This window comes from Podarcis filfolensis (genome assembly GCF_964270895.1).
Source record: "Podarcis filfolensis genome assembly, chromosome: 1".
NCBI lineage: Eukaryota > Metazoa > Chordata > Lepidosauria > Squamata > Lacertidae > Podarcis > Podarcis filfolensis.
This window is the reverse complement of record NC_139604.1, coordinates 8,377,714-8,403,330: the sequence shown is the minus strand read 5'-3', so window position 1 is coordinate 8,403,330 and position 25,617 is coordinate 8,377,714. Positions and strand designations below refer to the sequence as shown.

General features: G+C 43.5%; 1 protein-coding gene across 2 annotated transcripts in view; it reads left to right on the top strand.

The window, feature by feature from the left end:
* The window catches only part of PARD3B (par-3 family cell polarity regulator beta), a 624,466-nt gene that overhangs the window by 422,394 nt on the left and 176,455 nt on the right, over positions 1-25,617 (top strand). The window lies entirely within an intron of this gene.

Genomic DNA, 25,617 nt, shown 5'->3' with positions numbered 1-25,617 from the left:
TCCAGATGTTTTGGTTTGCTGTGGCCCATGCACAGTTTCACATGTGGCGCACGTCAGATGCAAAAAAACCTGGGTTCCTATAATACTGCTAGGTGAAAACTGCATTTTTTTTTCTTTTTTAATTTTTTTAAATTCAAAGTTATAACAAAACATATTTTCCAAAAACATATCCTTATTTCCCCCCCATTTTCCTCCCCCCCACACAAAACCCATCCCCCCACCCCACCCCCCGACTTCCCTCAGTTCCAGTCTTTGGTTTCTCCAATAATGCTATTTTCTGCATGTTACAGAGTTGTATAGATCCTCAAACTGTTTAGTTAATTATTATCAGTAAAAAAATTGTGAATGTTTATTCAAAACCTGCCAAGGAGTCCAGTTCGCTTTGTTGCGTCTTCAAATACTTTGTAAAGGGTTCCCATTCATCTTTAAAGTCACAGTTATCGTTGTCCCGTAGCTTGTATGTCAGTTTTGCCAGTTCTGGGTAGTCCATCAGTTTTTCTTGCCATGATTCTTTAGTTGGGATTTCTTCAGTCTTCCATCCTTGTGTTACCAGAACTCTCGCGGCCGTTGTCGCATACATGAAGATGTTTTTCAACTTTTTTGGCAGGTCTTTCCCTACAATCCCCAACAAAAATGCCTCGGGTTTTTTAACAAATGTTAAATGGAACATTTTCTTCAATTCATTGTATATCATTTCCCAAAATTTTTTAATTACTTTACAATCCCACCACATATGATAAAATGTTCCCTCCTTTTCCTTACACTTCCAACATATATTTGAACTAGTTTTGTACATTTCCCCTAACTGCACTGGTGTTGTATACCATCTGTACATCATCTTCATGTAATTCTCCTTCAATAGGGAACAATCTGTAAATTTTAAGTCAGTTTTCCATAATTTAACCCAATCTTCCATCATAATGTTATGACCTACATCTTGTGCCCGGTGAAAACTGCATTTTTGATGGAAAGTGCAAGCGCTGTCCAATCCGGAGAGAGAAGCCTCAAAGAAGCAGCTTCTCTTTGGATGGTAGGAGACAAGCCCAACCAGTCAGATAAGAATTGGCCAGTCTGGCCAGCCATTGAGACTGGAGAGATAAAGATTGCCTTGGTCTAACGCAGGCTTCCTCAACCTCGGCCCTCCAGATGCTTTGAGACTACAATTCCCAGCATCCCTGACCACTGGTCCTGCTAGCTAGGGATCATGGGAGTTGTAGGCCAAAAACATCTGGAGGGCCGAGGTTGAGGAAGCCTGGTCTAACACATAACACCAGGCAAGTGTAAAAATACCCAATATGCTCTCTTCTTCTCCTGCCAAGTCACTCGGTTGTGTTGAGAGATGTCCGCAAAGAGAATGGGGCCAAACTGTCTGATCAGCCTGACCTCATTCCTGTCTTGGTTGTCAAGAAAAAAGAGTGAAAACATCTCAGAGAAGTCAGAGAGAAAGCTTGCTGTCACATGAAGCAATTCCTTCTGTGAAGCAAATTTCTCCAACGCTCAAAGTGGAGAGGATTACTCTGAAAGCAGCCATCTTGGTTCTGACTGGGCCCAACTGATGGGAACAGGTCTGTGATAAACATTTCCAGAAAATCTTCTGTTGTCACAAAGGCTGACGGGTGAGCTCTTCAAAAGAATTTTAGTTAAGGAAGCACAATGTCCTCTGTAAGTGTAGATTGGCTAGCATGGCTGTCAAGTGTCTTTTCAACAGTAAATGGGATGTTCTGACACCTGGCAGGGATGATCGCAGCCATTTAGCCCAATCAGCCAAGAATGTGCAGATGTCAAGTCTTACTGCTGAAAAAAAATCCACATAAGTCTTAGAAAAGGCCTGTGGTAAATTGCTTTTTAAATTGTTTAAATACCTGACCACCACTTATGTGTGTATTATTTAGATTTTATTATTCACATTTCTACAGCATGGGCGTCATGTTTTTCTATTCCTTCCTGTTTTTAAGTGTCTTTGGAGCTGTGGCTGGACCTGGCTTTCTTTTCAGCCAAAGCTCAAATGTGCAGATTTCTTCCCCTCCTTACCACCGGCACTGACTGCTTGTGCGTTGGAGGTTCCTGTGGAGATGCTGGCACAGAGAGCGTAGTCCACATTGTAAACATAGCTAAGCTGCACCCCTTTGAAGCTTCTGGTAAATGTTCAGTGCCTTTCATTCCTGGAAGAAGCTGCTCATCTATGAGTGGCAATAGCCGGACAAAACCAGTCAGATGACAACTGGCTAGCCATTTAGACAGGCAGGACACAGGTGGTGCTGTGGTCTAAACCACAGATCCTAGGGCTTGCCAATCAGAAGATCGGCGGTTCAAATCCCCGCGACGGGGTGAGCTCCCGTTGCTTGGTCCCAGCTCCTGCCAACCTAGAAGTTCGAAAGCACGTCAAAATGCAAGTAGATAAATAGGTACCACTCTGGCAGGAAGGTAAACGGCATTTCTGTGCGCTGCTCTGGTTTCGCCAGAAGCGGCTTAGTCATGCTGGCCACATGACCCGGGAAAACTGCCTGTGGACAAACGTCGGCTCCCTCGGCCAGTAAAGCGAGATGAGCGCCACAACCCTAGAGTCATCCGTGACTGGACTTAATGATCAGGGGTCCCTTTACCTATCCATTTAGACACGAGAATATTCGTTGGTCCAGCCAACAATGTGCTAAAGCTGTAGGTGAAAGTCACCCTTGACACATCAGTGACTCAAAACTAAAGATCCGTTCTCCATAAGGAGACCACTGCTGTTCTTCATTTCCCAGGGATACAGTTTTCGCAGAGAGCAGATTACTAGTCCTTCGTAATCCGAGCTATTATCTCATCAGAGTGAATCTGTTTTATGGTATGCATAAAGTCATTGTGTAGCTGCTGCTTTTCAAAATTTGGCTAGACCAGCTTCAAAGGCTTAAAGTCTACCCATAAAAGGAAAACATTACTTTCAGTGTATTTTCTTTTTAACTGAGATGATTCAGTCTTAAACCACTACAGATTAAACTTTCAATATGGGGAGAGACAGGCTTCCTTTTCTGAAATGAAAAGTGTCTCCCTCACTCATACCTAGGAGGCTACTCATGTTGCTTTTTAATATTCTTGTATTTGAAGATCTATCTAAAGTAAACCAGGTGTATTGAGTAGCTTGTACTTTGTGATAATTTGTCCTCTTCTTAAAAACTGAATTTAATATTAATATCTGCTGAAAGAGAGCTGTTTTCTTGATTATTTACCTCTTTCTCCTAAGTATCCCCACTGAGATTATTATTTTCAGGAGATCCTTACATATTTCTGCTGATAAATAAATAGAGATACACACACAAAAATGGGTGTATATATGTAATAATTTATTGTATTTTTCCACAAAAGCTCATGATAGAATATAAATTGTAAATATAAAGGGCCATAGCCAATGCACTGCATCAGACGTTGCTCTCCTTGTCGTATCCCCTCCAGTCCCTTCCCCTTCCCCTGATCCCTCAAAATAATCTCCAGAAGGTTGGGGGGATTCTTTGGAGCAGATGGGGGGGGGGCTTACTGGGGAAGAGAGGGAACAAAGTCCCATTGAGCCAATGGAACTCCACTGGCACAACCTTGCATACAGTTAAATCTTGATGCTGGTTCCTCTGTGATAGGAGCTTATTTTCTTAATAAAAACACTTGTGCCTGTGGTTTTCTCACTGGAGAAAATAAGTCTATAAGCAGAAAAGTAAGACGTTGAATGTACATCTGGCTCTTATTTTCAGCAGCCGGCAAGGACTGAATATTTAAGCAAGTGATTCTCAGACTCAGGACCTTGCAAAAGACTTCAAGTTTGTGGTTTACTTCTAGGAAGCCTTCCAACACCGTAGAATTGTTCTCCCCTGTCTTATCGGCCCTGAGCCTTGCTCATGTTAATATTCTTTAAATCAATACATATGTTCTGGAAAGTGTAATTTAATATTGCAGCTCTGAGCATCCTGCACAAGCTACATTCATCCCACAGAAGAAGAAGAAAACATTTTTATTCATGTGTATGGGGAGAGAGAGAAACTGATTTACGCGGCACGGTAAGCTTGCTGGGACCATGCAAGCATCTGGGCAAAGTTGCTTCACAGCCACTTTCATAGAATCCTAGAAGTCAGAAAGGGCCATGAGGGTCATTTCATCCAACCGCCTGCAATGCAGGAATCTTTTGCCCAACATTCTCCTGCCTAGTCGTCTTCTTTTTACTCCTGTGCCAATCTTGGCTACATTTCAGGGTTAGTGAAGAGAGAGCTTAACCATAAGCCTGGGTTCAGACACTGTTGTTGTTGTTTAGTCGTTTAGTCGTGTCCGACTCTTTGTGACGCTATGGACCAGAGCACGCCAGGCACTCCTGTCTTCCACTGCCTCCCACAGTTTGGTCAAACTCATGCTGGTAGCTTCAAGAACACTGTCCAGCCACCTCGTCCTCTGTCGTCCCCTTCTCCTTGTGCCCTCCATCTTTCCCAACATCAGGGTCATTTCCAGGGAGTCTTCTCTTCTCATGAGGTGGCCAAAGTACTGGAGCCTCAGCTTCACGATCTGTCCTTCCAGTGAGCACTCAGGGCTGATTTCCTTAAGAATGGATAGGTTTGATCTTCTTGCAGTCCATGGGACTCTCAAGAGTCTCCTCCAGCACCATAATTCAAAAGCATCAGTTCTTTGGCGATCAGCCTTCTTTATGGTCCAGCTCTCACTTCAATGCATCACTACTGGGAAAACCATAGCTTTAACTATACGGACCTTTGTCGGCAAGGTGATGTCTCTGCTTTTTAAGATGCTGTCTAGGTTTGTCATCGCTTTTCTCCCAAGAAGCAGGCGTCTTTTGATTTCGTGACTGCTGTCACCATCTGCCATGATCATGGAGCCCAAGAAGGTAAAATCTCTCACTGCCTCCATTTCTTCCCCTTCTGTTTGCCAGGAGGTGATGGGCCCAGTGAACATGATCTTCGTTTTTTTGATGTTGAGCTTCAGACCATATTTTGCACTCTCCCCTTTCACCCTCATTAAAAGGTTCTTTAATTCCTCCTCACTTTCTGCCATTAAAGTTGTGTCATCTGCATATCTGAGGTTGTTATTTCTTCATGCAATCTTAATTCCAGTTTGGGATTCATCTTAGCTCAATGGGGCATGGGAATAAATAAGACCAGGGAGGAGCAAAGTGGATTTGAGTTCTTCTCTATGAGCCCAAACATCTACGTGGTCCCAGTAAGACACAGTTTGGATTATTGTGACCTTTGAACCAGGCCTGTATATTTGAAGGGATGCTGGAGACTTGAAAATCTATTTCTAACCTATGCAATGTTTCATTTTTCTTTTCTTTTCTTTTCCAAGTGATAGTGGATATCAATGTTAAGGCAGGTTGTACCCGAAATGGATAGCAGAAATAGATTATTATTATTATTGCTTCTAAAATAACATTATATAGTAATTGTATTGATAGATATAGAAAGATATTATACTAGAAAATCTTATTGAATTTCAAATAAATCATAGCTAATGTTATTATAACCACAATGCAATGTTAGAACGAGTGTATCTGTGTTGAATCTCCTATACATTTTGCATTGTATTTGGTAAGAGTTAATTCAACACAGCATTTCTGTTCATTGAATATTCCTGACTTAGCAGCACCGCTAGGTTCTGTGGTTTAGACAAAATAAAGTTTTGGATGAGATCCCAGTTTTAATAGTCCCAATTTATTATAACCATTGAACCCTGATCAGATCACAGATTGGATGAGGTCCCAGTTTTTTAAATGTCCCAATTTACTGCTGCCTCAGAACCCTGATAAGAATACATATTTGATTAAGGTTGGGTTTTTGATATATATTTTTTATAAAAATCAGTTAATTACTTTTAGATTCTTATTAGATCATAGCAGCATAGCTATGGTATGTCTAATTTATGGAAAAAATATACTGGCTGGTGTTGTGCTAGACAAGGTCGTCATTCTATTTTATGCTGACTACATGAAGTTATCAGATTTCTGGTTTCCAAAGAAACAGCAAAAGCACAAGACAAAAGGATAGGATAGTCAGATCTTCTGCTGGTATACACACCAAAGCATGTAGCAGCAGTTTCACTTCTCCACTGGCTATTTAAGGAATGTGGTTGACATACAGGCCAGTGTAAACAGTTTGGTATCTTTCCATCCATAGAGTGTGAGGCAGCTTTTAGAATAAAGTAGTAACTTTAGAATAAAGTTCTAACTAAAACAGACTTGGAACTTGACAGATGTGCTGCACTGCTCTTGACAAATTGTACTTTTGAGTAATTCAAAAACGGAAAACTTATGTGGACCAAAATGGAAAACTTATGTGTTTCTTCCAATTTTCCATCCTATAGTAGCAATATTCGCAGATGTTCCATTCAGTGCATTTTCACTGCTTCGTTTGTGACTATACCACACTTTCTGATACGGCTTAATCTGCTACCGCTAAACCAGGAAATGCTTGCAGGAAGAGTTAAGACAGTTGTGCTTGCACCTGAATTGAATTTCGGCAGATGTGTGTGCAACAGATCCCTTTTCTATTGATCTTCTACTCGTCAGACGTCTTCTTTTATCAAACTCTCACTGGTCATCTTTTGAAAATAAATAACGATGATTTAAAGTAATTGTCAACCTTAAAAAATGGCTTTCCAAGTCTTGCAGAAGGCGTCTCTTTATCACTCGCTCTGTTGGTGCTCCTTTCCCAGCCAAAAATGTTTTGCAGAATAGGGAGGGATATCACACTGTGTGTTTAACTGGTGATAAATCTTTTATACTGTTGCAGTGCAGAACAGTGTGCTTTCAGCCTTCTGTTTTTGTACTCGTACTCCTCCAGCCTCACAGTGAATGTCTATTGGGTCAGTTCACCACAAATCAAGTTTCTCATACATCTTTGATGGGGATGGAAATAGACAGTTTTCGTACCTGAATCCCCTTCTTTTCTGTTGTTGTTGTTGTTGTTGTTTGTTTTGTGGCTTATAAACCACAGAGGTACCTTGGTGCCATATGATGATTTTTGGAACTGCATCAAACCATGGTTTTACTGCCGCAGCCCAAAATTCAGCCTGTTGTAGCCACAACTGAATTCTCAGAATATGTGCCATACAACATGATTTCCTCCCTCCCTCCATATTTCATTAACAAATGACAGCTTACACTACACTACACACACACACACACACACACACACAGAGCTCCATGAAAAAGATGAAAATTGAAACGATGTCCCTCCTCTGCAACCTGGAATTTATCTATATTTTCTGTACCACCCATTAACGAGAAACTCTCCAAGCAGTTCAGAAATAGAAGTGTTCACCATGAAGTGTAAGAATGGAGCACAGAAACAAAACTTTCAATAGCTAAATACTTGCCTCTTTGTGTTCTATAGTTTACATTGGTCAATAATTTAATGATAATAAGCACTCAGAAGAAAGATAAGCGCTAACATAGTTTACGTTATTGAGTCAGGGCTGAAAGACTACATGCATCGTAAATTATTGCACAGTGTATAGAGAACAAAAGTCAAGAGCTTGTTGTAAGTTGGAGGTTGTCGGGATCTGGCAAGACTTGAGCTATGCACATTGCCATATGTGTACTAGCCTTCCTCGTGGTGAAACAGTTATGGTTTGAGGGGAGATGGGGGGAGGGGGAGGGGTAGTACAGTCGAACCTCCATTTACATAACCCTCTGGTTATGTAAACTTCGGGATGCATGCACGGCAAACCCGGAAGTATTTTACCGGGTTTTGCCACACACACCTGCACAGAATCAGTCCTCAGGTTGCTGAAACCTTGGGATCCAACCAGACCTCTGGAATGGATCCATCCACAACCGCAGGTACCACTGTAATTCCTTCCTAGCCAATAGCATGGCTGCCTCTCACACCATTGTTAAAAGCAAAACAAAAGAACCATTTTTGGTCTTACGGTAAAGGGACCCCTGATCATTAGGTCCAGTCATGGCCAACTCTGGGGTTGCAGCGCTCATCTCGCTTTATTGGCCGAGGGAGCCGGCGTACAGCTTCTGGGTCATGTGGCCAGCATGACTAAGCCGCTTCTGGCGAACCAGAGCAGCGCACGGAAACACCGTTTACCTTCCCCCCGGAGTGGTACCTATTTATCTTCTTGCACTTTGACGTGCTTTCGAACTGCTAGGTTGGCAGGAGCTGGGACCGAGCAATGGGAGCTCACCCGTTGTGGGGATTCAAACCACCAACCTTCTGATCGGCAAGTCCAAGGCTTGGTGGTTTAACCCACAGCGGCACCCACGTCCCACATTTTTGGTCTTAGTTTGACTGTAAACGCTTTGCCTGTGTAAAAGACAAAATCTGAATTTGTCTCTAGATTTCTCTGCACATGCCTTTCCCTGATTTCCAGAGTGGTTTTATTTATCTTTTGGCAGCTGCCTCCTTTTCGATCGGATGCTCTCCTGCATTCCTCCTCTTCTGGCTCCCCTGTCTATGATAGACGTGGGCTCCAGGTTGACTTCCTTGGGTTTCTTTTATCCAACTGCTTCCTAATTTTAAAATAAGTTGCCCTGTGAGATTTGTCTCCATGTTTCAGCCCATTTCCACTCCCACTCCTGCGCAGGACTAACCATACTTTCAGCCATAGCCTGCTGTTGACAGAGTTTTAGTTACTCCATTGCTGTTGCTGGGATTATGGCCACACGGAAACACATTATAAATTGGCAGCCGGCCACCATCTGCTCTTTCTTTCTTTCTTTCTTTCTTTCTTTCTTTCTTTCTTTCTTTTAAAAGTCTAAAGCAGCAGGACTCTTGAGATTTTTATTTTTTAAAAGAAAAATTTGTATAGTTGTGTCGGTTTAAGCATCCATCTGCTGACTCTTCAGGTTCCAGCTACTAACCACATATCATCACCATGAAACACAAACCTGAGTTGTAGTGCATTTCATTAATAAGTCTGACCAGAAGGATAAAGGCACTAATGAAATAGAAAATGAGCCAGTCAGATAATGCAGGTAAGAAGAAATAACATTTTAAATAAAAATGGCAATGTTTCTAGGATTATTATTTTTCATAGATAATAGGTAGCGGGGCTTAGAGCTTGCCTGATTACTGCAGACCCCTTGTGAGAATAAATTATTCCTGCAGATATATAGAGATCTTTTGCTCCTCAGCAAAGACACAAAATGGAATCCACCCAGCATAGCTTTTCCTGTGGGAAGGCAACTTTTAAGAAGTGTTTGAAGAAGAGTTTGGATTTGATATCCCGCTTTATCACTACCCGAAGGAGTCTCAAAGTGGCTAACATTCTCCTTTCCCTTCCTCCCCCACAACAAACACTCTGTGAGGTGAGTGGGGCTGAGAGACTTCAGAGAAGCGTGACTAGCCCAAGGTCACCCAGCAGCTGCATGTGGAGGAGCGGAGACGCGAACCCGGTTCACCAGATTACGAGTCCACCGCTCTTAACCACTACACCACACTGGCTTTGGTTGCGTTTGTATAGGCAAGCTTATTTGAGAAATAGCCATAGAATAAAAAAAAATGAGGCATGAAGGCAGAGCCCATCGGACCATGGTCCAAGACGGTCATTCTTTTGAAGAGTCCTACATTTGGGTTACCATAAGAAAAGGCGCAGAGGATTGATACTAAAGTTAAACAGTAAACCTGGTTCATGTGTTGGCTAAACCCAGTAGAGAATAAGGCAAGATACATCCAGACTTGTCCCAACAGGAAGACACCCCTATATCTGATCGCTGATGATAGTCAATGTTTGGGTGGGGGGCTTTTATCCATTTCTGCAGTCACACAATCAACCAGTAGCTGAACTGGGTTCCACACAGTCACAAAAACAAAGTCACAAAAACGAAGTGACAAGCCACAGTCACAGGTCAGTCCCATAAAACAAAGTCACAGTCAAAAAACCAAAAAAGCTACACAAACCAAAACGCAAAAAAAATAATAATAGCAAAAGCAAAACCTCCAAATATCACCTCTGTGTTGCGTGGGTGCTTGGGACTCAACAGCTGGCAGACTCAGCACGAAGCCTCTGATTAGCAGCGAGGGACTCTATTAACAAACGAAACACACTCAACAGGAACCAGACGATGAAAAGCGACCCCTAAAACAGCCGGGCCCGACTTATATACAGTTGTACCTTGGGTACATACGCTTCAGGTTACATACGCTTCATGTTACAGATTCCACTAACCCAGAAATAGTACCTCGGGTTAAGAACTTTGCTTCAGGATGAGAACAGAAATCGTGCTCCGGCGGCGTGGCAGCAGCAGGAGGCCCCATTAGCTAAAGTGGTGCTTCAGGTTAAGAACAGACCTCCGGAACGAATTAAGTATGTAACCAGAGGTACCACTGTATATAAAAAAATGACTCAACTGGGAGCACTCATTTCCAGGTTGCAACTGGACTTAGTCCAAAACGGACTTATAATAGACTGGATTTTAGTCAAGCTACCACTGTACTCTGCAGCCCTCATCCCTTGTTTCATGCTCACCTAGCTTTGTGTTGCTAGGTAATGTGACTTGTTGTGATCTCTTCTAGACCCAGAGTTCTTAAAGTAGGAGGTAGGCATCTCTGCAGAAGAACAAGAGATTAGTAGGGAAAGTAGGACTCGTGTGGCGCTGTTGTCTAAACCCCTGAGCCTCTTGGGCTTGCCGATCAGAAGGTCGGCAGTTCGAATCCCTGCGATGGGGTGAGCTCCCGTTGTTCTGTCTCAGCTCCTGCCAACCTAGCAGTTCGAAAGCTTGCCCAAAAAGTGCAAGTAGATAAATAGGTACCACTCTGGCGGGAAGGTAAACGGTGTTTCCGTGCACCGCTCTGGTTTCGGTGTTCTGTTGCGCCAGAAGCGGCTTAGTCCTGCTGGCCACATGACCCGGAAAAACTGTCTGCGGACAAACGCCGGCTCCCTTGGCCTGTAAAGCAAGATGAGCACTGCAACCCCAGATTCGTCTGCAACTGGACTTAACTGTCAGGGGTCCTTTACCTTTACCTTTTTAGGGAGAATGAAGGCTACTCTGAGATTCTTCCCTATTTTTCGTTCTATGGCACTTTTACCGTCAGGAAGAACCTTGCAATTTCACTGAGTGATAGCAATTGTGATCCATATCTTGCATTCTCTGTCTTTTTATTTCCATCATCATGGCTGATGAGTCGGTTGCTATGCATCTGTGCCTGCCATTTGACAAAATTTGCCCCGTGGACGCAGTTGATCAAACCCAAAGGTTGTTACGGCAACTCCAAAGCCTGGTTTGTCATTGATGTGGCAGGCTTTTGTAAGAAGAGTAACTTGTATACGTTCTCTGATTGCTAGAAATAATAGCAAGTTTCCATTTTCTGCATTATGCTTTGAACAATTGTGCCCAAAGTGTTTCAGAAACAAGTCCAATAGGAGGAACAACAGATGGAATCTCCATTGTCTCCCCCTCTAAACTTGTGCCTTAGAAAAGCAAAGTTTGGGGAAGAAATGAAAGGTTTTGTGCCGATTGTCTCCCGTGAGTTCTAGGCAGGGTGGATAAAAATCAATGATTTTTTTAAAAAATGTATTTTTAAAAAATATATTTTTTGTTTAAATCAGATTTTTTTTATTTAAATCAGATTTTTTTTTATTTAAATTGGATTTTCAAACTAAAATGCTTTTGGAAGAAAAATATTTCTAAAGATAGTTTTCTATTTAAGTTACATTATAGTCCAAAGGCTATTCATCAGGAAATAAGGTTTTGTTTTTAGTTTTTCATGTGTGCTAAAACTTAGTCTAAGTTTTTTTTATAAAAAAAACAACACCGTTTAACCACATCCGTTAACAAACATGGATACATATGCTATAATGTTATTCTTTTAGTTAAATAAATTGTTTGAATTGTTATTAAGGAAATGATTGCTTTTCCCCTTCCAATAAAGTACAGCAGAAAAGTTGTCCAAATATAAACAGGCAACTTATTAAACCTCACAGTAATTGCATAATTATATGTCTATGTGTTTCTAATAGTAAACCAAATCAGTAATTTTGGATATAACTGTAAAAACTACACTGAAAATTTATTATTCCCAAAATGAAACCTTCATCTGGTTGTAAATATTAAGATTATACCAGCAAGAATGAGTCTTTCTGTAAAAAAACGATTTAAATCAAGGCTTACTGACTAGTGATTTAAATTGATTTGATTTAAATCGATTTGATTTAAATCAAATGCACCCTGGTTCTAGACACTTCAGAGCACTTGTCTCCTTGCTGGTGGTTCTGAGCAAGTGTGGTGTAGTGGTTAAGAGCGGTAGACTCGTAATCTGGTGAACCGGGTTTGATTCCCCGCTGCTCCACATGCAGCTGCTGGGTGACCTTGGGCCAGTCACACTTCTTTGAAGACTCTCAGCCCCACACACCTCACAGAGTGTTTGTTGTGGGGGAGGAAGGGAAAGGAGAATGTTAGCCGCTTTGAGACTCCTTCGGGTAGTGATAAAGCGGGATATTAAATCCAAACTCCTCCTCTTCTTCTACCAGCTCAGGCATGAAAGCAAAGCCATCAGGAAAGCCCCTCTCCCCTTTCTTGTAGCCTCCTTAATTCCCCTCTTTGCCCTAAGACTTGAAAAGAATTCAGAATTAAACAGCAGAATTGAGAGAAGTTGCTTTTGATCCTCCCAGTACCCCCTAGGACAAGCTAGTGCTTTCTTAAAGAAACTCACCTGGATTCTCTTGGCATTAGGGGCCATCCAGTCTTAACGACTGTTAAGATTAACGAAGCACCCATAGATAAGGCTGAAAGTGAGAGCTGGACCATAAAGAAGGCTGATCGCCGAAGAAGAAGAGTTTGGATTTGATCAGTGGCGTAGCGTGGGGGGTGCAGGGGGGGCCGGCCGCACCGGGCGCAACATCTGGGGGGGGGGGCGCGCTCACACTCGCAGCTCTCTGCCCCCTGCTAAAATCCACGGGTTAGGGGGCACAAATTACTTGCCTTGCCCCGGGTGCTGACAACCCACGCTACGCCACTGGATTTGATATCCCGCCTTTCACTCCCTTTAAGGAGTCTCAAAGTGGCTTACATTCTCCTTTCCCTACCTCCCCCACAACAAACACTCTGTGAGGTGAGTGCGGCTGAGAGACTTCAGAGAAGTGTGACTGGCCCAAGGTCACCCAGCAGCTGCATGTGGAGGAGCGGAGACGCGAATCCGGTTCCCCAGATTACGAGACTACCGCTCTTAACCACTACACCACACTTGCTCTCAAGTGTCAGAGAATTGATGCTTTTGAATTCTGGTGCTGGAGGAGACTCTTGAGAGTCCCATGGACTGCAAGAAGATCAAACCTATCCATTCTGAAGGAAATCAGCCCTGAGTGCTCACTGGAAGGACAGATCCTGAAGCCGAGGCTCCAATACTTTGGCCACCTCATGAGAAGAGAAGACTCCCTGGAAAAGACCCTGATGTTGGGAAAGATGGAGGGCACAAGGAGAAGGGGACGACAGAGGACAAGATGGTTGGACAGTATTCTCAAAGCTACTAACATGAGTTTGACCAAACTGCGGGAGGCACTGGAAGACAGGAGTGCCTGGCGTGCTCTGGTCCAGGGGGTCACGAAGAGTCGGACACGACTAAACAACAACAACAATCTTAACGACTGTTAAGCTTAACGAAGCACCCATAGATAAGGCAGCAAGTAGAAAAGGAAGGAGGCTGCAAGGAATGGAAAACAACTGCAACTTCGCATTTTGCAAAGGGGCAACGACAGAACTGGCATTAATGGGAGGTTGGAAGGCCTTGATTTCCACACATACCTAATTCTGCAAATGAATGTTGTGAGCAATGCATTAGCAAATAATGAAATGGTGCAGAAATACACAATTAATGTGGGCTTGCTTTCAAGGTGAGCTTACTACCATTTTTAGGGAAATCACAAAGGTCTGTTACACAGTAGGTGCGATACAAAAGATCGAAAGATCCCCAAAGATACAAATATTTTAAAATGCAGCCTTCCAAATGATTATTTGGAAGGCAGGAGAAATAAGTTAGCGGGAATATGGTAAAAGAGGCAAAAATGTGTACAGTATTGTTCAGGCATTATAACTGAACTATCAAGTGAAAAATGGAACTGGATAAAAGAGAGATCATTGACGAAACCGTATAGATTTTCCACAGAGGAGCGAGAAATAAACAAGAAATATTAATGCAATTATAATAGCCTTGTCTAGGAGATGAAGCATTGATCATGGACAAATTCACATAGCCTAGTATTGGCTAGCCAAGTACAACATAAAGAGGCAGTCATTGTCTTTGAGCAGGTACAATTGTAGGCTGCATTTGTAAGGGAACAAAGTGAAGAAACTATATCTATATGTATTCTTTCTTTCTGTAGGAACGAAAGAGAATTGTGGTGACCCAATTCCAGCTTTTGTTGTGTACAGAGTGCCAGTATTGACAGCAGTACAAATTATTGTTGCTATCAAATACGAAAGAATGCTACTATGTCTGAGATGGATTGAGCCACTATGGTGGTCTCCTCCTTGGGTACAATTTAGAAATCTCTCTAAGTTTTTAAGGGAGAAAAAATCTCTGCCTAGTACTTTCCTTCCTCCCTTCCTTCCTTCCTTCCTTCCTTCCTTCCTTCCTTCCTTCCTTCCTTCCTGAAATTGGCACCCCATTTTTCCTTCCAAAGGAGCCCAATACTTTTAATAAGCCTTCTCGAGTCTTCCCCTGAAGAACTCTTAGGACCAACTACAGTCGTACCTCAGAAGTCGAACGGAATCCGTTACGGAAGTCTGTTCGACTTCCAAAACATTCGGAAACCAAAGCACGGCTTCTGATTGGCTGCAGGAAGCTCCTGCAGCCAATCGGAAGCAGTGGAGGCCCCGTCGGACATTCGGGTTCCAAAGAACGTTTGCAAACTGCAACACTCACTTCCGGGTTTGCGATGTTCGGGAGCCAAAACGTCTGAGTACCAAGGCATTCGGCATCCAAGGTACGACTGTACTCCATTGCTGTTTAACTTCTTCCGTATTTAAGCCCACTATCCCAAAGGGCTTAATAACCATAGTCACACCCATTCCCTGCTAGCCCTTCTCACCCTGCAAATACTTACTAGGTTTGCTCCTTACTCACAGCTGCTTGCGTATAGTAAACCGGGTTCTGAGCACACATACATAGATAGTATCAGTCTATGAAATACAGCATATTGGCTTTATTCTGGTGACATAAGTGTCACTTCAGCTACTGAAAGTTCTTCCAGATATTTCATGTAGGGTTGTATCTAGTTGTATTCCTCTGCTGATGGACTGCTCTTTCAGCCAACTGAAGCTTTGTGAGCTGGAAAGGGGAGAGTGTCATTTTTGTGAATTCGGCATTGGCCCTGCAATCTGCTGTGCCACACCATCGGTGCCTTGTACAACTTGTTTCTTGTTGACTTCCAAAGTCAGATGCAAAACTTAAGCAAAATTAAAGGAAATCATTTAAAATTGGCTCAGTTTCCAAAAGCGATACGTGTCGCGTAATGAGCTTTCCTTGGCCCAAGCACAGCTTAGTTTGTGTTTCAGCAGGGAGTAAACGTATCACACAAGTGCCAAAGGACTGCATCCCTCTTATTGTATTAGTTACAGGTAGGTAGCCGTGTTGGTCTGCCGTAGTCGAAACAAAATTTAAAAATTCCTTCCAGTAGCACCTTAGAGACCAACTAAGTTTGTTATTGGTATGAGCTTTTGTGTGCATGCACACTTCTTCAGATACGCTGAAACAGAAGTCACCAGACCCTCTCACTATATGTTAGTTGGTCTCTAAGGTGCTACTGGAAGGAATCCTCTTATTGTATGTTATTCATTTTAAAATTTCTAAGATGCCTTTTGACCAAACTGGGTCAATAATGGCCTTCAGCAGTATCAAATACAATTGGTTAATACTGGATCGCCTGTCCATTCATTAAAAAAAATGCATGTAAAACAAATATTTTGCATTGGAGTCCAGTTGACCAATTGCTATTTCTTCCAAGAAAAGGCATGGTGAAATTTGTTGGTGGAATGGGACTAAGTAGCAATAGATAAAGGACAAGCCATTGGGGTAAAAGAGAGAAAGTTGAACTAAAGAAGCATTAATGAGACTAGCAAAAGCGGCAAAAGATTATTACGAATGACAGCAATGTGTTTATTCCTTTCTATCACTAATGTTCACCCATGGGGCCTGCTGTTAGTTTGTTTATCACAATCATATACCGCCTTTGCTCCAGTTTGCTAAAGGTGACATATATGGCTCTTCTTTTCCCATTTTATCTTCACAATAATCCTCTTGAGAGAGACACACTATGGCTGCATTCAACCATCCCTTTGCGGCCCAAAGACTCTTTGACCCAGAGGGTACTTCCACCAGCACAGAAAGGAAGGCGAAGAGATTTTCACTGGTTCTGCCTCAGAGGTTTGGCAAAGAATGAATATGTGCAAGCAGTGGCATCTGAGTTTCCAGCAGACATAATCCAGAAACTTGCAGCAATTTTTTACCAGACGTAACGACTGGAAACTTGGGTTTTCCTTTCAAATTAAAGCAGAGATCCTTAGAATCCTGGACTCTCGTGTTGCCCATTTTGGTGCATGATCAATATTGTGAATAATTGCACTCACAAACGGCTCTACTTATGACTTAAGTGTTAACCTGCACTTTGAGCCACAACACACATTTTCCCCATAGCAGCAACCGGGGAATAATCTATTTGGCTAGCAGTTCCCTCAGCAGCAAAGCTAATACTGAACCAGTCAGGCAGCTGGATGTATTTGCCATAGAATAACCACATTTGAGTTTATTGTTAGGGAGACCCAGAAGGGAGTACATTCATGAGGCAGGAGGACAAATAACACCCTAACTCGTATAGGTTGAGGAAGAGGGGGTTATTGTGTGGCCTTTGTTCTTATTTCTGTTATGTACAGTGGTACCTCGGTCTACGAATAGTCCTGTTAACGAACTATTTGGGCAACGAACTCCGCAAAGCCAGAAGTAGGTTTTCTGGCTAACGAACTTTGCCTCGGAAGATGAACAGAAGCCGAACGGTGGAAGGGCACCGGTGGCAGTAGGGAAAGCACGCCTCAGTTTAAGAACGGTTTCGCTTTAAGAATGGACTTCCGGAACGGATTAAGTTCTTAAACTGAGGTACCACTGTACTCTGTGTTTTTTATATTGTAGTTCTCTGTTGTGAGCCGCCCTGCAATTTGTGGGTATGCAAATTTAATACATAATAGTAATAATATAGTCTCCATGGTTTGCATGTGATTTGACACCAGCTTTTAAAATGTTTAGCAATGCACCAGAAGTCCAAATACAGTGGTACCTCGGGTTACATACGCTTCAGGTTACATACGCTTCAGGTTACACACTCCGCTAACCCAGAAATAGTGCTTCAGGTTAAGAACTTTGCTTCAGGATAAGAACAGAAATTGTGCTCCGGCAGTGCGGCGGCAGCAGGAGGCCCCATTAGCTAAAGTGGTGCTTCAGGTTAAGAACAGTTTCTGATTAAGAACGGACCTCCGGAACGAATTAAGTACTTAACCCGAGGTACCACTGTATGCACAGTTGTATAGAATGATTCGATCAGAGCCCTATGAAGTAAGTTGGATCATCTTAAAAGACGGTCCTGGTTGCTGGCAGGCCCTCAACCCAGTTCCCTCCACCCTGGCGTGAGTGGAGTAATACCCTCACACCGGGGTGGCACCACGATCACCCCAGGCCTATTGGCCAATCATTTTGAGTGGGGTGATCCTGGGGGGTATAAAAGTGGCAGTGTGACATGTGCCAAGCACCTGCTTCATGCTGCCGAACACCCGCCGCCCACCCACCCTTTAATTTGGGTGTCCTCTGGCCTTGCTTTGGACTTCGGTTGGTCACCCGTCTTGGGACAGAGAACGGGTAGGATTTTTTCCATTTGGCAAATTGGCACCAGCCTTTTGGTTTTTCGCCTGCCTCTTAGCAATTGTCACAACTTTGTAAGGTTTGGTGGTTAGGCATTGGCTTATTGATGAGTGGGGGAGGGGAGGTCAGCCATCGCCTGCTCCTCCATTGTCCAAGGGTATTCCATTAAAGGAATCCGGGACCTGGATCCTGTCCGAAGTCCGGTTGAGGGGCTAGGGCCATGCCAGGCCTCTGGGAACACCGAGGGAGATGCAGGCGGGTTCTCCCGAAGCAGCTACCTCTTTTGGTGGTTTACCCTTACTGACTTCCTGCAAAGCGGTCAGGAGTCCAATATAGTCTTTTGCCAATGCCTAAGCCAATACCGTGGGACGCGGGTGGTGCTGTGGGTTAAACCACAGAGCCTAGGACTTGCTGATCAGAAGGTCGGCGGTTCGAATCCCCATGACGGGGTGAGCTCCCATTGCTCGGTCCCTGCTCCTACAAACCTAGCAGTTCGAAAGCACGTCAAGTGCAAGTAGATAAATAGGTACCACTCCGGTGGGAAGGTAAACGGCGTTTCCGTGCGCTGCTCTGGTTCGCCAGAAGCGGCTTAGTCATGCTGACCACATGACCCGGAAGCTGTACGCTGGCTCCCTCGGCCTATAAAGTGAGATGAGCGCAGCAATCCCAGAGTCGGCCACGCCTGGACCTAATGGCCAGGGGTCCCTTTACCTTTATCTCTTTAAAGCAATACCACTCACATTTGCTATAATCAATAAAGTTGTGGCCTAAATTTTGCCCATTAACCTTCAACCAAAATTCTGTGTCAGTGTGAGTTTCTTTATTCTAATGGGGGATGGCTTGAGGGTCTTGGCACGCAAATCCATTATACCTGCCTGACAGTGGAAAACGGGCATATTCAACAATATAAGCTGTAAAATCATATGCTGGCATGTCAATGCAAGGAGGCCGCTGGGGAGCAAGCACAAAGAATTCTCCTCTTTGTACCTTGGTTGTACAGATCTAATGGGTGGATAATATAATTAGGCAGGAGCTCTTATTTTATTAATCCTCTTTAACATTGCATTTCAAATCTATCAAGAAGACAAATCTATGAATAGTATAGAATTGTAGAATCGTAGATTTGGAAGGGACCATCAGGGTCAACTAGTCCATCCTCTGCAATGCAGGAATCTTTCGGCGCACGACCCTGAGATTAAGCGTCTCATTCTGTACCAACTGAGCTATCCCAGCTGTAGCTGTTCTTAAAAATGCATCGTGTTCATCAACATCCCCAGAATATGAACAGCCATGGTTACAACTTCATCTACCTCGTGGGATACTTATCCAATTGGTTTGACTGTTCCCATACTTGTAGTAGTAGTAGTAATAATAATAATAATAATAATAATAATAATAATAATAATAATAAATAATAATTTTTTATATATACCCTGCCCATCTTGCTGAGTTTCCCCAGCCACTCTGAGCGGCTTCCAATCAAGTGTTAAGAACAATACAGCATAAAATATTAAAAACTTCCCTAAACAGGGCTGCCTTCAGATGTCTTTTAAAAAGAAGATAGTTGCTTATTTCCTTCACATCTGAAGGGAGGGCGTTCCACAGGGCGGGTGCCACTACCGAGAAGGCCCTCTGTCTGGTTCCCTGTAACCTCACTTCTCGCAATGAGGGAACCGCCAGAAGGCCCTCGGCGCTGGACCTCAGTGTCCGGGCTGAACGATGGGGGTGGAGACGTTCCTTCAGGTATACAGGACCGAGGCCGTTTAGGGCTTTAAAGGTCAGCACCAACACTTTGAATTGTGGTCGGAAACGTACTGGGAGCCAGTGTAGGTCTTTCAATACCAGTGTTATATGGTCTTGGCGGCCACTCCCAGCAGTGGCGTAGCGTGGGTTGTCAGAACCCGGGGCAAGGCAAGTAATTTGCACCCCTAACCCGTGGATTTGCGCCCCCTAACCTTAACCCCCAGATGTTGCGCCCGGTGCGGCCGGCCCCCCCTGCACCCCCCACGCTACGCGACTGACTCCCAGTCACCAGTCTAGCTGCTGCATTCTGGATTAATTGCAGTTTCCGGGTCACCTTCAAAGGTCGCCCCACGTAGAGCACATTGCAGTAGTCCAAGCGGGAGATAACTAGAGCATGCACCACTCTGGCAAGACAGTCCGCAGGCAGGTAGGATCTCAGCCTGCATACCAGATGGAGCTGGTAGACAGCCGCCCTGGACACAGAATTGACCTGCGCCTCCATGGACAGCTGTGAGTCCAAAATGACTCCCAGGCTGCGCACCTGGTGCTTTAGCGGTACAGTTACCCCATTCAGGACCTGGGAGTCCCCCACACCCACCCGCCCCCTGTTCCCCAAAAACAGTACTTCAGTCTTGTCAGGATTCAACCTCAATCCGTTAACCTTTCAAGAACTCTTTCTTAATTCTGGAGGTTAGCCCAGTATAACCTTCCTTCATTACATTTTCAGAAGTGTGATTTGCAGTGCAAAATACATATATTTAACACTACTCGGGAGTTAGTAGGCTTTCCCATGTCTGGCACAAAAGCTATGTCTCAAATGGACAAGATTCTCACTTGATGTAGGGTTGCCATATTTCAAAAGTGAACATCCGGACACAAAAGTTGTTGAGTTTTGGGGGGTTGGGCCAAAGCTGTTGAACTACAGCAGCAAAAAATGTTATTTGCCCCAAAATGGAAAGAAGAAGGAAGAAGATTTTGGAGCTGTTTTTAAGGAAAATCGGCAAAAATGACACTGCCGACATGGATTGCCATGCGTCCGGATTTTCCCAGACATTTCAGCAATTTCTGCCCAGAGACTGCTTCCCACTACAGTATTCTGGGTGTGTCCAGGAAATTCTGGATGTAAGGCAAAACTAACTTGATGTCAGTGTTGAAATACTTTATTGTCACTTGTACAACTGTTATACAGTGAGATAACACTCAACTGATATCAGCAGAGATAATTTAAGGGAAGCAAACTGAACATCAGGCCTTCAGACCTTGGTCAGTCAGATACAACTCAATTGGTAGAGCATGAGACTCTTAATCTCAGGTCGTGAGTTCGAGCCCCACGTTGGGTGAAAAATCCCTGCATTGCAGGGGGTTGAACTAGATCAGGCATGGCCAGACTTGGCCCTCCAGCCGTTTTGGGACTACAGTTCCCACCATCCCTGACCACTGGTCCTGTTAGCTAGGGATGGTGGGAGTTGTAGTCCCAAAACAGCTGGAGGGCCAAGTTTGGCCTTGCCTGGACTAGATGAACCTTGTGGTCCCTCCAGCTCTATGAATCTATGACAGCAGAAGACAGAAGCATTCCGAAACAGACGCTAATCAATTGACTGACAGATTATTATTATTTTTTAAATAAATCAATCTTCATTTGTAAACAAAACCCTATAGTGGGGTGTGTAAAAACATTTCTTTTCTACATAATTTCTCTTGAAAGCACTCTGTGTGTAAGAGAGAGCTAGAGAGCATCCATTCTGTTGCGCCCCCCCCCCCACAAATGTCTTTGGTATTGACGTTTCTTACCTTTATTTGCAATGGAAATCCATCTTGGCTGTTGCCACGCAGCAGGCATTCAATGACAATGGGATCCATAGGCTCCACTCTCCCAGGAAGGATTGTTTCTGTTGACAAAAATTGATCGGGTTTTAACTTTCTACATATATATCCATGCATTTGTTCCATCAAGACGTTGAATGGGCAGACCGGGCCTCTGCTTCTCTCTCTCTCGCTGTTATGTGATCTTTCTTTCATCTTTCTTTCAGTGACCCTCGGAGAATTGAGCCTCTTTCATTTATTTATTTTTGAAAAAAATCTGTTCACTAATTACTTGTGTGCTAGGGATTGTTACATTATGGAAATAAAAGGAAATGTTCATTCTTTATTTTTTATCTGTGGCAACCTCAAAGCCTCTCCTTAATCCTATTTTTGTTTGTTTACAGCTCTTCCAACTTTCTGGGGATTGCTTGCATCTGAAGAATGCAAAAAAACCCCACCCCAAACCCCCCCCCCCTACGATCCTAGAGGCTTGTTCTTGCCTCCATTTAACAATAAGCATTCTGTATAGGGGCATTGCAGTGATTGCAGATAGGGTGTTTGCGCTCATGATTAAAGGATCAGAAATAGATAATGGGTTTTCTTTCCAACCACTCCCTTCAGCAAGCGAGCCACATCTGCCTTTATACTGGCACCGGCCCTTAACCATCGGTTAGGGCTAACTTTTTGGGTTTGGGTAAAAGGGAAAATGTAGTACGGCGTCATAAAAGGAGAATGCCCTAGAACCAGATTTGGGGCAGGGATGTGGGTGGCACTGTGGGTTAAACCACAGAGCCTAGGACTTGCCGATCAGAAGGCCGGCGGTTCGAATCCCCGCAACGGGGTGAGCTCCTGTTGCTCGGTCCCTGCTCCTGCCCACCTAGCAGTTCAAAAGCACGTCAAAGTGCAAGTAGATAAATAGGTACCGCTCTGGCGGGAAGGTAAATGGCGTTTTCATGCGCTGCTCTGGTTCGCAAGAAGCGGCTTAGTCATGCTGGCCACATGACCCAGAAGCTGTACGCCGGCTCCCTCGGCCAATAAAGCGAAATGAGCGCCGCAACCCCAGAATCGGCCACGACTGGACCTAATGGTCAGGGGTCCCTTTACCGTTACCTTATTCTTTGGTGAGAGAAGCCCAACAGAGATTTAAAATCACAAAACACGCAGCGAAGTAAAGCATGGAAGTGCAGGCTGTTCGACCTTTAAAACGTCCCCTTCTAAGTCGCTTCCAAAGTTCCCTTAGCGTAGAAAGAGACCACACATTTGGTAAGTTGAAAGTGGTTTACTTACAAACCCTCCAAAGGTCAGATTCATGTGTTTTTCCACATAGCAAGAAAATATAGGCTGCATAACTTAGATTCCAAAATGGCAAGAGTTTCTAAATTATTGGTATATAAACACAAATGTGGCTTACCTTGCTGGTAGAGTTCACATGGTTGAATGAAAGAACAAAGGCTTCATTCCAAAGTGAGGAGGGGTGAGCTAGCTAAGCCTGGCAGGATAACTTACTCTGTGGTCTTAACCCCTTAATGTATTAATTAGAGTTAAGCGTGTTGGTTATATGAGGCTGGATATCTCACATAACTTGGGTTCTTTATTAAGCAGGGTTTGGAAGCTAGTTTCAAAGCAGATAATAATAATAATAATAATAATAATAATAATAATAATAATAATAATAAACGTGATGATGATGATTTATTTGTACCCTGCCCATCTGGTTGGGTTTCCCCAGCCACTCTGGGGAGATTCCAACAAAGATTAAAAATACTTTAAAATATCACACATTAAAAGCTTCTCTGAACAGGGCTGCCTTCAGATGTCTTCTGAATGTCAGGTAGTTGTTTATCTCTTTGACATCTGATGGGAGGGCGTTCCACAGAGTGGGTGCCACTACCAAGAAGGCCCTCTGCCTGGTTCCCTGTAGCTTCGCTTCTCCCAGTGAGGGAACCGCCAGAAGGCCCTCAGCGCTGAACCTCAGTGTCCAGGCAGAATGATGGGGGACTGGGGGAGATACTGCACAATCCTGCAGCCCATACAAAATATTGATGGACTGTGATATCTTGCTACCATGAGGGGTTCTTGGGTGGCTATGAAGATGATGGGAAGGGGGAAAGGAGATCCAAATGGGTAGCTAAGATTTTTGAAGTGTTCAAGAAAGAACTTGTCTATAAGTTTAAAGGTAGGGAACTCAGTAAATGGGTTAAAGAGATAAGCTTATTTTGTCTAGAAAGACCTTATAAAAAAGCACCGCTATTACTTCTTTAATACAGAAGACCCAGACTTCTTTCCTTGAGGCGGCATTTTTGTTGCAGATATGATGTATTTGCACAATCAAAGTTAACATTTAGCTGTTGAGAAACTGTGATTCTCTCTTCCCCACTCCACTTTCCTTCAAGATTTATGGATCCCTGTGTATGGTGAATTCACACATGGGGTTATCTGTCTCTGCATGCGTTAGGGCCCTGCGTTTGCCTCCAGTTTCCCAGCACTGAATGAGAAACTGTCATGTAAAACCATCAGGTTTTGCAGTTTGCACGCTGGCTATTCACACAACACTAAACCCAAGTTTCGCACTGAGTGTACAACTTACAGAGAACTGGAGCTGATCAAGGGTATCTAACCTTGTGTGCTTATATGATGATACTGTCAGCACTGCCCTTGAGCCAGTGTCACCAACTGGACTCATCCACTCAGCCCCAACTGGGCTAGGCGAGCTGGGTAGCACTTCCAGAGACCACCTTCTCTACAGGAACAGGTCAAAGTGCTGTGGACTCACAGCCTAGAGTTGTGAGCACCAGATTCACTTCCACTAGAAGACAGTCGTCGCACAGCAGAGTATAGTAGAGTATAGCAGAGCATAAACGACTTCGGAGAGCAGCTCTGTAGAATATCTTCTTTATTCTAACTACAACTATAATACTCAACTATATACAGAGCTAAATGAGGTCTAAACGAAAATGCTGAACTGCACTGAGTGTCTGCAGCTGCTCTTAGCAGCAACCTTATCTATACACACGATCTCTCTCTAACACTCAGTCTCTCTCTCTCTGACACTTTGATGTGAGGCTGGAGCGGAATAAGTAGAGAGCAGAAACCGCCCCTCCTCTCTGGAGAATCAGCAGAGAACATCAGCAGATTCTTGGATATGGGAGGGGTGAAATCTCAGATACATGGGTTGCAAACCTCTTTTACACAATGCCCACATCTTCAATGTTAGATATGTCCTTGGCATATACCTAAAGCCTGTGATATATGAAGAGGTCCTCTGATTTCACAATCATTCTTAGTGAAAGACACTGTGGTATAATAATTTTACGTTTACTGGGTAGCAAGCGTTGTATAAGCTTTAATGTCTTCATGCCTTCTCATTTGTGTTCATTTTCTAGAGGTGTCTATTTCCCCTCTTCTCTACGTAGTTTACCTAATTCTTGGTGTGTGTTTTTCCCTAATTTGCCATCCAAAGTTACTCGTTTACTGGTTCTTGATTTTCCTCCAACTTCAAAAGTTGATGCTTTAAAAAAACACTTATTATTCTCTCGCCATTCTTTTCATACATCCTCTACACCTACTTGCTTCCAGGAGCATCTTCTGTTCTCCAGAATTTAATAATGGTGGGTAAAGCCTGGCTTTTTTTAATTGGCAGCTTTCCTGAGCTTTAATCCGTCTCTTGCCTTTCATTCCCTGCTCTCCGCGTACCAGGGCTCATCTTGCTGCTGTGATCTTTTCCGTTGCTTTAATTATGGAGTGTGGCAGCTGAACGTTTAAGTTTCATATTAATAGTGCCTTGTTTAAAGTTTTCAGTTGCAAAGCAAATGTTGAATCATCTGAATTTGGCGAGGTTTGAAATTATACCTGGGTATGTTTTTACCGTTCCTATTCCCAGCAGATTACACAATGGCACTGATTAGCTGCCGCATTTTGTAATACCACTTAAGGCTTTATCACAGTGGAGTACTGCCAGTAATAGTCTTTAATTCACTTATATGTACCAATTCATCTCTGTCAGGCTTCTATTCATTTCTTCCCTGTCTTACTCTGCCCCTAGCCTCTGTATAATGAGGTATGATGTCCCCCACTTAAGTGGGGGAGGGGGTCCAAAAATCCCTAGTGAACTGACTCTGGTCTTTTTGACTCTTCAGGCAACCAAATCCCCCCTTGCATTTATATGCCCACATTATTGCACTTCTCACAAACGAGAGAAAGTGGCGCTGATAACGTTATCTGTTCATTCAGATGCAAAGAAGAAGAAGAAGTTACG